The sequence below is a fragment of the Rutilus rutilus genome (genome assembly GCF_951802725.1).
Source record: "Rutilus rutilus genome assembly, chromosome: 7".
Classification (NCBI taxonomy): Eukaryota; Metazoa; Chordata; class Actinopteri; order Cypriniformes; family Leuciscidae; genus Rutilus; species Rutilus rutilus.
In genome coordinates, this window is record NC_140221.1 from 5154836 (window position 1) to 5168954 (window position 14119).

The following is a 14119-nucleotide window of genomic DNA, read 5'->3' on the forward strand; positions in this document are numbered from 1 at the left end:
ATCCGTGCCTTCTCTAACGTTACTTTACTCAATAGCTGCTATTCATCAAAGAGCCTGTTTAACTTACTATGAATAGAATAGATAAATAAGTTATAACTATAAATGTTCTACTGTCTATATAATAAAGTTCACAACAAAGCAATGCAAAATAAGCCTGTAATTAAGACCGTAACATTGACTTACCTGTCGAGAAGAAAGCAGGCAACTTCAGCATCTCTTGTTTTGAAAGCTTTCTCCTGCATTAGCTATCCCGACATTAACCTTTGTTTTTGTAATCTCCGGTCACGTTTCCTTTTACGGTCTATTTTGGACTTTTTCGATGACGAGGACTCCTTATCCTGTGACTCATATGTATGTATGAATGAACGGTGTATAAATAACCGTGCAGTGCAGCCTTTTAAACTTGCCGCGGCAGTGACAAGCGCCTCTCTCTGCTCTGCTCCTCCGCTTCTGCTGACTTCAGTCACGTGACGCTGGTTCTGAACGAAACGCGTTGTGGAAACGCGTTGGCCTAGTACTTTATGTCCCTCTCTGCTATTATAGTTTTTCAATATGGCGGAACTACATGGAAGCCTCCGTGGACCTACCCGTCCCATGTATATAAAGATAATAAATTCTTCGTTTACGAGGATTAGTCTGATCATTGGCATAGGTATTTGTACACCATTGAGGGCATATTTATGAATACAAATATTGATTTTAGATAAAAAAATACCTAAAAAGCTACTTATTGTCCCTTTAAGATGTGCAATATTAATAGCCTATCATGTTTTATTGTTACATTTCAGTCAAAATATATGAGAATGGAGAAATCATGATACATTTTGAGAACTATCATTATCACAATTAACTACAAGAAATATTTATCATTCCATCCCAATATTCTTCATCTTTGACAACAAATTCTAAGAAACGGAGTAAGTTGGACACAATTAGCAATCGCCCAAAGAGTGGAAAATCTGATTAGTATCATTTTCCATCATGCTTTGGCGGATCGTATAGCGTGGAGTTATTTTGTGGGCTAAACATAAGAGATTAGGGTTTTAAAGGGGGTTTCCATTGTGGAGAAGAGTGATGGGCCAATTATCAAAATCAATTGACACGATAGTCAGAAAGGTCAGAAGACCGCAGCTTCACGTGGAGCATTTGGAGATTTTTTCTCCTGAATAAAAAAAAAAAAAAAACGTTGCCTTATCTTCTCTAATAAGGTTCCGCCCATTCAGCTGACATAAACCACAATTTCAGTCAACGAAAAAACCTATCCAGTGATGAAATGTTTTCTGTGCTGACAAATCTTGTGCAATGTCCTAAACTGCTGAGATAATCACACAATGTGTGACATAGGCTACACGTCCACTAATGACACGTCCGATACGCAAACGAATGACTCCTTTGAACCAGAGGAGAGGAGAGGAACAGGAAAGGAAGAGCAGAGGAGAGGAGAGGAAGAGCAGAGGAAGAGCAGAGTAGAGGAAGAGCAGAGGAGAGGAACAGGAGAGAAAGAGGAGAGGAGAGGAAGAGCAGAGGAGAGAAACGGAAGAGCAGAGGAGAGGGAGAGCAGAGGAGAGGAACAGGAGAGGAAGAGCAGAGGAGAGGAACAGGAGAGGGAGAGGAGAGGAAGAGGAGAGGAAGAGCAGAGGAGAGGAGAAGAAGAGGAGAGGAAGAGCAGAGGAGAGGAAGAGCAGAAGAGGGAGAGGAAGAGCAGAGGAGAGGAACAGGAGAAGGAGAGGAAGAGCAGAGGAGAGGAACAGGAGAGGGAGAGGAGAGGAACAGGAGAGGGAGAGGAACAGGAGAGGGAGAGGAACAGGAGAGGAACAGGAGAGGGAGAGGAAGAGCAGAGGAGAGGGGGAGGAATGGAACAGGAGAGGGAGAGGAAGAGCAGAGGAGAGGAACAGGAGAGGAACAGGAGAGGGAGAGGAAGAGCAGAGGAGAGGAACAGGAGAGAAAGACGAGAGGAGAGAAACGGAAGAGCAGAGGAGAGGAACAGGAGAGGGAGAGCAGAGGAGAGGAACAGGAGAGGAAGAGCAGAGGAGAGGAACAGGAGAGGAGAGGAAGAGCAGAGGAGAGGAGAAGAACAGAAGAGAAGAGGAAGAGCAGAAGAGGGAGAGGAAGAGCAGAGGAGAGGAACAGGAGAGGAGAGGAAGAGTAGAGGAGAGGAGAAGAACAGAAGAGGAGAGGAAGAGCAGAAGAGGGAGAGGAAGAGCAGAAGAGGGAGAGGAAGAGCAGAGGAGAGGAACAGGAGAGGGAGAGGAGAGGAACAGGAGAGGGAGAGGAGAGGAAGAGCAGAAGAGGGAGAGGAAGAGCAGAGGAGAGGAACAGGAGAAGGAGAGGAAGAGCAGAGGAGAGGGAGAGGAGAGGAACAGGAGAGGGAGAGGAGAGGAAGAGCAGAAGAGGGAGAGGAAGAGCAGAGGAGAGGAACAGGAGAAGGAGAGGAAGAGCAGAGGAGAGGGAGAGGAGAGGAACAGGAGAGGGAGAGGAGAGGAACAGGAGAGGAACAGGAGAGGGAGAGGAGAGGAAGAGCAGAAGAGGGAGAGGAAGAGCAGAGGAGAGGAACAGGAGAGGGAGAGGGAGAGGGAAAGGAAGAGGAGAGGAAGAGCAGAAGAGGGAGAGGAAGAGCAGAGGAGAGGAACAGGAGAGGAACAGGAGAAGGAGAGGAAGAGCAGAGGAGAGGGAGAGGAGAGGAACAGGAGAGGGAGAGGAAGAGCAGAGGAGAGGGAGAGGAGAGGAACAGGAGAGGAACAGGAGAAGGAGAGGAAGAGCAGAGGAGAGGGAGAGGAGAGGAACAGGAGAGGGAGAGGAGAGGAACAGGAGAGGAACAGGAGAGGAACAGGAGAGGAAGAGCAGAGGAGAGGGAGAGGAGAGGAACAGGAGAGGAACAGGAGAAGGAGAGGAAGAGCAGAGGAGAGGGAGAGGAGAGGAACAGGAGAGGGAGAGGAACAGGAGAGGAACAGGAGAGGGAGAGGAAGAGCAGAGGAGAGGAACAGGAGAGGAACAGGAGAAGGAGAGGAAGAGCAGAGGAGAGGGAGAGGAACAGGAGAGGGAGAGGAAGAGCAGAGGAGAGGGAGAGGAGAGGAACAGGAGAGGAACAGGAGAAGGAGAGGAAGAGCAGAGGAGAGGGAGAGGAGAGGAACAGGAGAGGGAGAGGAAGAGCAGAGGAGAGGGAGAGGAGAGGAACAGGAGAGGGAGAGGAACAGGAGAGGGAGAGGAACAGGAGAGGGAGAGGAACAGGAGAGGGAGAGGAACAGGAGAGGAACAGGAGAGGGAGAGGAAGAGCAGAGGAGAGGGGGAGGAATGGAACAGGAGAGGGAGAGGAAGAGCAGAGGAGAGGAACAGGAGAGGAACAGGAGAGGGAGAGGAAGAGCAGAGGAGAGGAACAGGAGAGAAAGACGAGAGGAGAGAAACGGAAGAGCAGAGGAGAGGAACAGGAGAGGGAGAGCAGAGGAGAGGAACAGGAGAGGAAGAGCAGAGGAGAGGAACAGGAGAGGAGAGGAAGAGCAGAGGAGAGGAGAAGAACAGAAGAGAAGAGGAAGAGCAGAAGAGGGAGAGGAAGAGCAGAGGAGAGGAACAGGAGAGGAGAGGAAGAGCAGAGGAGAGGAGAAGAACAGAAGAGGAGAGGAAGAGCAGAAGAGGGAGAGGAAGAGCAGAAGAGGGAGAGGAAGAGCAGAGGAGAGGAACAGGAGAGGGAGAGGAGAGGAACAGGAGAGGGAGAGGAGAGGAAGAGCAGAAGAGGGAGAGGAAGAGCAGAGGAGAGGAACAGGAGAAGGAGAGGAAGAGCAGAGGAGAGGGAGAGGAGAGGAACAGGAGAGGGAGAGGAGAGGAACAGGAGAGGAACAGGAGAGGGAGAGGAGAGGAAGAGCAGAAGAGGGAGAGGAAGAGCAGAGGAGAGGAACAGGAGAGGGAGAGGGAGAGGGAGAGGGAAAGGAAGAGGAGAGGAAGAGCAGAAGAGGGAGAGGAAGAGCAGAGGAGAGGAACAGGAGAGGAACAGGAGAAGGAGAGGAAGAGCAGAGGAGAGGGAGAGGAACAGGAGAGGGAGAGGAGAGGAACAGGAGAGGGAGAGGAAGAGCAGAGGAGAGGGAGAGGAGAGGAACAGGAGAGGAACAGGAGAAGGAGAGGAAGAGCAGAGGAGAGGGAGAGGAGAGGAACAGGAGAGGGAGAGGAAGAGCAGAGGAGAGGGAGAGGAGAGGAACAGGAGAGGAACAGGAGAAGGAGAGGAAGAGCAGAGGAGAGGGAGAGGAGAGGAACAGGAGAGGGAGAGGAACAGGAGAGGAACAGGAGAGGGAGAGGAAGAGCAGAGGAGAGGAACAGGAGAGGAACAGGAGAAGGAGAGGAAGAGCAGAGGAGAGGGAGAGGAACAGGAGAGGGAGAGGAGAGGAACAGGAGAGGGAGAGGAAGAGCAGAGGAGAGGGAGAGGAGAGGAACAGGAGAGGAACAGGAGAAGGAGAGGAAGAGCAGAGGAGAGGGAGAGGAGAGGAACAGGAGAGGGAGAGGGAGAGGAGAGGAACAGGAGAGGAACAGGAGAGGGAGAGGAAGAGCAGAGGAGAGGGAGAGGAGAGGAACAGGAGAGGAACAGGAGAAGGAGAGGAAGAGCAGAGGAGAGGGAGAGGAGAGGAACAGGAGAGGGAGAGGAGAGGAACAGGAGAAGGAGAGGAAGAGCAGAGGAGAGGGAGAGGAGAGGAACAGGAGAGGGAGAGGAAGAGCAGAGGAGAGGAACAGGAGAGGGAGAGGGAGAGGAGAGGAACAGGAGAGAAACAGGAGAGGGAGAGGAGAAGGAGAGGAAGAGCAGAGGAGAGGGAGAGGAGAGGAACAGGAGAGGGAGAGGAGAGGAACAGGAGAAGGAGAGGAAGAGCAGAGGAGAGGGAGAGGAGAGGAACAGGAGAGGAGAGGAACAGGAGAGGGAGAGCAGAGGAGAGGAACAGGAGAGGGAGAGGAGAGGAACAGGAGAGGGAGAGGAGAGAAACAGGAGAGGAACAGGAGAGGGAGAGGAAGAGCAGAGGAGAGGAAGAGCAGAGGAGAGGAACAGGAGAGGGAGAGGAGAGGAGAGGAAGAGCAGAGGAGAGGAACAGGAGAGGGAGAGGAGAGGAACAGGAGAGGAAGAGCATCTAAGATTATCTCGTCCCGGGCCCAGGCAAGACTGTCAGCTGTTTTTTAAACAGTAATGTCAGCACATATATTGCTAGCTAATTTTTTTTTTTTTTTTGCTATATTTAGTGGCTTCAAATTAAATAAGCTCATGTTTTTAAATAAAAAAATTCTGATTCAGATCTACTCTTAATTTATTTTACTTACATTTACTCAAGTCATAAGATACAGCTCATTGATTTCACAACATTGAAGTTTATGCAAAAAGATTTTTTTATTCATTTTTCTGGAACACAGACAGCCGAGGTATAGGCTTCGCCACCGACTGCTGTTCCAATGGAAGATGACATGTTCATATGCTCAGATATCATATTCAGCATGATTTCTTGTGACATTGTACAAAAAATGGTATTGCTTGAAAACAAGCATGTGAGATCTAAAACCTTTAAACATTACAGGCCTTTTTCCTTGACATGCAGCAATGCTCAGAAGCAAGAATGCAACAAAGCACTCATGTATGAATAAATAAAACACAATAAATAAAACAAAAATAAATAATTCCTACAAATAACTGAACCAGCAAAGAACGCTACTCCATAGGTTTGACGATCCATTTTATGTAAAGCTCAAGTACGCTTCTCACATTTTCTAAATTCTTTTGAAAGATTTCCTCACAGGTATTGGTTAATTTTTCTTTGCACCTTGCAGTTTTTCGGCCATCAACTTGCTCTATTATATTTTTCAGCTTGTCGCGCAGCACCGTGTCTATGCTAAAACCAGATGCCGTCTCCAAGTAAGAGCTGAATGTAGAGAGGAGAGTGCAGTTGAGGCGTTCATGCCTCTCTGGCTCCCTAATGCATCCAACCGAGTATGGTTGTGCGATAATATTGTTGTTCTCGGTGCGATTCCTCAGGGCCGACGCAGCTGAACTCACCTTGGGGGGGAAAAAGCAACCAGTTACTTTTAAGAGCAACTCTAGTTTTTCTCTGAAATCTGTCCAACGCCATCATATGAATTACACTGTCGGAAGCCAATTTCATTTCCTGGTTCACAGCCAGCAATGTTTCTTATCTCTGCCCTAGATAATATTCCTTATCAACCCAAAAGTATGATTGCTCAACCAGTAAAAAAGAAAGAAAAAAAACTCACCAGATGTTTCAACGCATCTTTACCCAACTCTTCCATTTTTGTAACAGCAATAGACTCTGCCATTTTTGTAACAGCAATAGACTCTGCCACTTTTGTAACGGCAATAGATGCAGATTGAGTGGACTGTAGTAAAGACAGTAGCAGGAGTACACCTACAAATGCAAGAGAAACATTCAAATAAAACAATAAAAAAAAAAAAACAGCTTTACAGTGTCCTTGTTACACATTACATGTACTTACCATAGTAAAACCAGTAAATTATGCATAATTACGTGCAACTAACCCTAATCCTACCCTAACCTTATTGTTAATTAATATTACTCAGTACTTAAATATATAATTACACTGTAACAATGACACCTTGAAATAAAGTGTAACCAAAAACAGCTGAAAATATAGACATTGGTAAGGGATTTGATCTGGAGTATTGATAATATACTGCTGTTTAAGTTACAAATGGTAACTCTGATAAGAGAGAATTAGGATGTGCTACATCCTCTTCTTCATCTCTTACAACAGCTTTAAACGGTGTCTCTTTCCTTGTAAAGGAAGTCTAGTAACTTACAGAGAATGTTCTGTCTAAGTTTGAAAGCAGACTTACCAGCAGTGCAAAGCTCTTTTCTATAAGCCATGATGAAACTCTTGACTTGATTGATGTGTGTAGATGTGTTTAGCCATATTTATGGTGTCAAATTGCTTCTCTTATCAGATCATTTACTAATTTGGGAGTTTTTTTGGGTCTGATGCATCACTAGAATCCTTTCCATTACATTTAATTAAATACTAACAACTAATATTACTGATATACAGTTATATATTAACTATATAAATGATATTGACTCCATATCTTAACAGCACAAAGACACCTCGCTGTAAAACACAAAAACAAGAGTTGCTGCCTTAAATTGTTAAGTACAATCAACTTGGATGTTTAAATATTTTCAACTAAAATTACATTAACTGACTTAAAAAATGAGTTAGAAATCTTAAGCGATCTTGTATAACTTATAAACAAAGTTGAAAACTGCTTAACTTATTTTGATGAGTGAAAGCAATGTAAAAACATGTTGTCTTAACTTATTGATCATATCATTTTTTACAGTGTACCTATTTTGTGGTATGGTTGGTATGACGAATCTCCAGGGGTATCTAGTTTATTCAGTGATTGATTTATCTATTTTCTGCCTAAGTTGGTTCTTGCTTTTGTGTATTCTCCTTGGTCTCTCTTGGTCCTATTGTACATTTAAATTTTTAGTATATTGTTTTTGTCATTTCATATATGTATGTATGTATACGTATGTATGTATACGTATATATGTGTATACGTATATATATATATATATATATATATATATATATATATATATATATATATGTGTATATATGTATATATGTATATATATATATATATATATATATATATATACACATATACATATACACATATATACATATGTATATATATATGTGTGTATATGTATGTATATATATATATATATATATTTGTATGTATACATGTATATATATGTGTGTGTGTGTGTGTGTGTGTGTGTGTGTGTGTGTGTGTGTGTGTGTGTATGTATGTATGTATGTATATATATATATATATATATATATATTTTAAACTGAATATCTTAATTTTGAATAAAAAAAACTGACCCCTGACCCAAACAGTACTGAACCTGCTGATCTGTAAAGGTGTCCATCCTCAAGGGTCCAGGAATGGAGTCTCTATTATAGGACTATTAATTACCCATTAGGCACTTTATTTTCACTTTGTTCATATTTTGATTCATTTTTTATTTAAGTGAACACCTCTCCAAGCTGATACGCGATTGCAAAAGGAAGAAGAATTGGATAAAATTTCGGGTTGGTCGTGTCGAAAGTTAAATCCACTGTTCTTACTCTCCTGTTACTGTTACCAGACAGGTTTCTATTGTTACTTTGTGCAAATACACTCCAAAACTGGGAATTTTAAAGGGATAGTTCACCCAAAAATTATCCCATAATATATTCGCCCTCAAGACATCCTAGGTGTATATGACTTTCTTCTTTCAGTCAAACACAATCAGAGTTATATTAAGAAATATCCTGGCTCTTCCAAACTTTATAATGGGAGTGAATGGTACCTGAGATTTTAAATTAAAAAAAGCCCATCCATCCTTCATAGAAGCAATCCATACGGCTTCAGGGCTTTCTGAAGTGAAGCGATGCGTTTTTGTAAGAAAAATATCCATATTTATAACTTTATAAACTATAATTACCGGCTTCCGGTAACGACCGTATGCGAGTCAAGTCTATATTGTGCATTGCTCAGACCAAATTAAAATGTTTACCTGAGAAAAGAACAGCCATGTGCTCTTCACCCTCCTACCTCCACTCCAGAAGCCCGATTGCAGTACCATCACATAGAGGCAAAAAAATCACTTTCCACAACATTTTTGTTCACTGTTCCTTGCTGGTGGGATGATCTTCCCCATCCTAACCGGACAGCCTATTTCTGACAATATTCAAAACAGCTAAAAACTCATGCTTGATCCTGCTGCCTTTCTTGCTTCTATGATTTCTTAATGCCCTGCCTGTTCCAGCTTGAAATATTCCATCCACACATGTGGTGTTGGGGGTACAAGTAATGTGAGTTGTGTAATCTGAGTTCGTTTGCATAAACTGTTAAGACTAGTCTTACAAGTTAGTCAACCAATTTTTTTCCTTGTATTGTGTTCAAAACCCTATAACACTGATGTTCCCGGTCAAAAATTACCGGCCTACAAAAAATAGCTTATAAATCCCCTCGTTATGCTATATTATCGCCCAATATTGGATTCAATCTTTTTGTCAACTTGTTCTCTTTCAATTAGGACTGGTTTTATATTTCTATTTGCATCTGATTAATCGTAGGCCTCATTTATCTGAGAGTAGCCATCTAATTTAAGTAAAAAAAAGCATTATTTATGAATAATTTTGGAAATATTAAATAAAATATGAAAAAAAAATGTGCACTGTTGATCACACTAGTCTACTTTAATGTTTCACCTGGAAGTTTGTTTTGAAAAACTTTTATTTTGTACAAAATGGCACAGAGTCACACTTGTGGTGTTCCCGGTCAAAAATGGCCGGCCATTGAAAGTGAATGGGAGAGACTGACAATAAGAGACAAATTTAGTGTTCAGGAGCATGTTCATTATGTTTATGTACACATATGTGCATGTGTGCTTGCTTGCGAAACTTGATCCTACCCTGAACTAAAAAATCAAACAAGCAAGCTCAGCCAATATGAAAAATAGTACATATTGTAACATAACTTTTCAAAGTAATTTCCCCCAACACTGTATGTTTCAAACTTTGTAACACTTCTTTCTTTTTGTGCTCCAAATGATAAGATTATGTTTTATATAAACACAGTAAAGAGTTCTCAGATGCACATGTTGATTTGAACATCTGGTTTTGCTTTATTCAGTTTGCATGAAAACATCGATCAGACAATCAGGGAAGGTTCATTAGACGTTTTTTGTGTCATGAAAAACTAAGCAGATGCCTCACTGCTTGTGAAAGTCAGGAGACTGAAGGAGGTTTTGATAGTGGGTAAACCTGTCCCTTTGTCAATGGCGGGGAAAGAGTAAATATTCTGTGGGACAGATGAGAGGAGTGTGGAGTGATTTAAATGATGAGACCACACAGACCACACTACTGTTTGAACGGGAAAAAATACAGCTGTGTTATAACATTCAGAAAGCCGTTAAGGAGCCGGGGTCATCATCAAAATTTATGAGGCCGGGGACAATGAGTAGAGTTTAGAGGAACTTTGGCTCCCTCCTTCTGGGACAAAATTCCCAGTTGTCCAGTCCACCTACTTGCTTAATATGTTTTATTAAAGCCCCCCTGTGTCCCTTAAAACTCATCTTTGATCACCAAAATGACATATTTAAAAGTTTTTTCCTTAAAAAAAAAAAAAAACTTCATGTCTTAAAATAGCTTGAATGTAACTCTACACTCTTGCCTTATTTAGTATACAAGGTCCATGAATATGCAAATGAGCCCCGTCTCCACTCACTCACACCAGCTCAGAGATCCACTCATTGACGATCACACGTTGATCTGATTGGTTACAAGGTAGTTTGTGACGTCAGAAACACCAGCGATTTCAAAGCGTGTTTTTGAGACTGTCTTTGGTTCACTGCAGTTTTAAGAAGAAAATACTCAGCAATGGTGTCGACTTATGAATTTACACATGGTTTGTCTTAAAGCACATTAAAAACACCACATAAACATATAAACAACATTAAAAGCTTGATTTTCACCACAGGGGGACTTTAACACAAAAAAATATTATATAAAACCTTTTATATTTGGTTTGTAGAAGCTTTGATGATTCTTGAATTTCACTATAAAAGGCTTGAAAAGGCTCTTTAGCTTTAAGAAGCTCATAAAAATGTAGTCTTTTTCTGTGACACTGTTAATTGTGTATAATTGATAGCCTACTATTATAGTATTTTGTTAATATTTTGAATTAGATTTTATTTTTCTATTTTCTATTTTTAGTTAAAGTTTCAGTAGTTTGTGGTGTTTTTTATTTTATTTTATTGGTTTATTAGTTTTCATTAGTGTTTTTTTAATATGTCTGTATAGTTTTGTTCAATTAGTTTTAGTTAATTTACTTAAACTGAACAAAAATGAGAAATGTTGCCTTGTCTTTAAGTTTAAGATTTTTTTTTTTCTTTTTTTTCAGTTATTGTTTATTTTATTTCAAGTGATTTTTTATGGTTTTAGTTAACGATAATAACCCTATTCTGTGATTGCCTGCATAATTTTCCAAATTTATGACAAACAAGCTCAGGTGTCTCATTAAAGAGGGAAGAAACTACTTGAAGTTATGTGAAATAATAATACTCACAGTATCGAATAAGTTAAGGTAACTCAAACCATTTAAGGAAACCGATTGCCTTAAACCATTTAAGTTTAAAAACGTACATATATGAGTAGGGGAGAGTGGGGTGATTTGTGCCAGGGGGTAAGTAGTTCCACCCCTTGTTTCTGGAAAACCATAGAAGAAATTGGTCATGTGACCACATAATTTTGAAAAGCAATCACTTTTACTCATCCTCCAAAGAAGAGAGACACATGGCATGAGAGTTAAGCACATTTTAGTGCAAAAAACTATGATTAAGGTTTTTTGATTGTAGTGTCTGAACAATTATAGAAGTTTGAAAACCTTTCACATATGTTTTAGTGCTTTAGTAGGCTACACAATGAGTCTATTAGCATGATGTTAGCTCTTAACTGCTGGATCATGCTAGTTTTTCAAACTTGTGGGTCTGGGGTGATTTGTGCCAAAGGGCCTGGGTTAAGTTGTGCCAGATCCAGACCACCTAGACCTACATACTCACAGGGGATAATCTTGAGAAGTGAGGAGATGGGCATGCCTCATCATTGTTTGACTTAGGCCTGCCTGCTATTTGTTTCATTTAGCTAACACTGATTTCAGGTTTGAGTTTGCACTGTTATTAAAGAGAAGTTTTATTCCGTTTTTAAGTGGCCTGTCACAATAGGATGTTAAGAAATTAGCCTAGTCATTTTATTCTTATATGTTACATAATTGACAGACAGCGCTATGTCAACAGGCATCTATTGCTAAAGCCTTTTTGCCTGAAATGATTCACAAATATCATATATTGTGTTGCTATGGTGCTCTAAATGGTTGCTAGGGCGTAGCTTGATAGCTTCACAATGATCCTGAGAGACTGATTGGTCGTCTGAGTAAAATGAGCCCGCCCCCTTGTCTCTATGACACTGTGATCCAGAGTTATGGTCAATACAAAATCCCTATGCAATTGACCATAGTAGGAAAAACGCATGCTATGGTATTCCAGGGTGACAATATCTAAATAAACCTTAAATGAGTAATTTTGTATTGAATTTATCTTGCTTTCATATAGCATTACGGTTCATAACATTAAAATGTTCTGTTTTACTTCAGAAATCACTGGCACAATTTACCCCACTGTATTCCCCCAAAGGCACAACTTCCCCCGCACCAGGGGCAAGTTGTACCATGAGACCACTTTTTTCCCAAGAGCTATATTTCTGAAACAATTTATGTCAGATCCAAAGTTATTGTTCTCAGGGATGCACCACATCCTGAAATATATGTACATCCTTAAGTTGAAGGCATTACTGCCGTGGCCTCACTTTAAAGTCACTTTGAGTAAAAACTGGCACAACTCACCCCACTCTCCCCTACTGTGAACTTAATTTTTCTCTTTGAGTTCACATAAAGAGAATATTTAATTAATCTATAAATCTACTTCAATACTTTGTTTGCTAACTGCTAGCTAGCAATAGCACAAGCACCACAGACAGTATGACAAGCACACACACAAGCACTAGTGTGCAAAGAGACTATCACTGAGCCGAAGTGTGCACAGCCATTGCTTTTTAAATAAAGCAACATATTAATGTGGTTCGGCCAATCCTTAACCCAATTACAGGCTCTGCTCTTCAACACAATGTAAACCCTTTTAATTTCTACATAGCAGAACATTATATCTCCCACTAGATCTTGAGCAAAAACAAATCTCGCTGTAACACATTCAGTTTCAGTTCTGCTTAATATAATCAGTTAATGAGTTCTTAATATTTGAGTAAACCGAACTTGTTTCATTTAGTGAATATTAATGATAAAGCGAAATGATATGCTGTAAGAATTATTATAAGGAAGACATTTCTGATTTTGTCCATGAATCAGAGTGCAATTTATTCTGAGCTCCAAATTAGTTACTGCACTTTTCGTAGCTTCAAAAATGCTTCCACCTGTCAAGAACTATGATAATAGATCATGCTGAAATTTCTAAAAGAAGAATCTACAGACTAGCTTCGCGTCGGGGTCCTGATCAGCCTGTCGGGGTTGTATTCGCTAATAACAACCGCCTCGCTCTACATTATCCCGCTTATTACATGGCTACCTATACCAAATAAATCAATAATTTGACACAAAATATTGATCTAAAAAGGAGTTTATTGATTTAAAAACGATCGTATTGCTTCCGCTAAAGAAAATAGTCCGTTCCGTCTCTACGGTTAGAATCCTGCGTCCATAGCAACACTATGTCACAGGACTATGATTACAAATGTCGTTCAGAGCACCCACTGTAAAAAAGACCTAAAGCTCTGATGTAATAAGATTGAATGATCATATCTAGTTGTAAAATCCAGACTTTGCTGATGAAATTATTTTCTAAATGTCAGACAAAGCTCTGGGCTTTCCTAAGATGACTTTAGGTCATAGGAACACTCACAGAAGATTGAGAACTTATGTGTAACTGCTGCCTTAAAGTTTTAAGCAATATTCAAGAACGTCCAGCAATAATTTCATTGCACTTCCAAACCTTCCATTTTTAAGCAATTTCCTACACGAAAAAAAAAAAAAAAGGTCTTTGAAATAATTTAGAAATTGCTAGAAATTTCACAATTACAAAGAAACAGCAAGTAGCACATTGAATTAACCGTGACATTTTGAAGTAGAATGACGGAAAAATAGTATTTTCTTTTAAAACATACTTCAATAATCTTAACTAACTTTAAAAAATAATAATCATCATTTTGGCAGTATAACAGGACCTGCATTGCAACAGTACAGGAAGTCTTTAGCAGAGATATCTTTGCATCACTGTTGTGCGTATGCTTGCACATGGTGAATGCATTATGACCTAATTGGTGATTCCCCTTCTGAATGGATAATCTTGATCTGAGTGTAACCGGGGAAGACCTTCATCATTTTACACTGGGGAATGTTGCAGTCCCTTTGCTGATACAAGATTTCCACAAGATCACCAATGTCACTCATTCTCTTACTTTTTGATAGCTGTATTAGGCTTATCCTATAATCACAGTAACA

At 40.7% G+C, this 14119-nt stretch overlaps 1 long non-coding RNA gene across 2 annotated transcripts in view; it reads right to left on the reverse strand.

Moving 5' to 3' along the window:
* Positions 1 to 5002: 5002 nt before the first annotated feature.
* The window catches only part of LOC311293439, a 32799-nt gene continuing 23682 nt past the window's right edge, over positions 5003 to 14119 (reverse strand). For both annotated transcript variants that reach the window (XR_014627932.1, XR_014627933.1), the window contains 2 exons: positions 6229 to 6380; positions 5003 to 6013 (listed from right to left, as the gene is read on the reverse strand). This is a non-coding gene — a long non-coding RNA (uncharacterized lncRNA). The remainder of the gene's footprint in view (positions 6014 to 6228; positions 6381 to 14119) is intronic.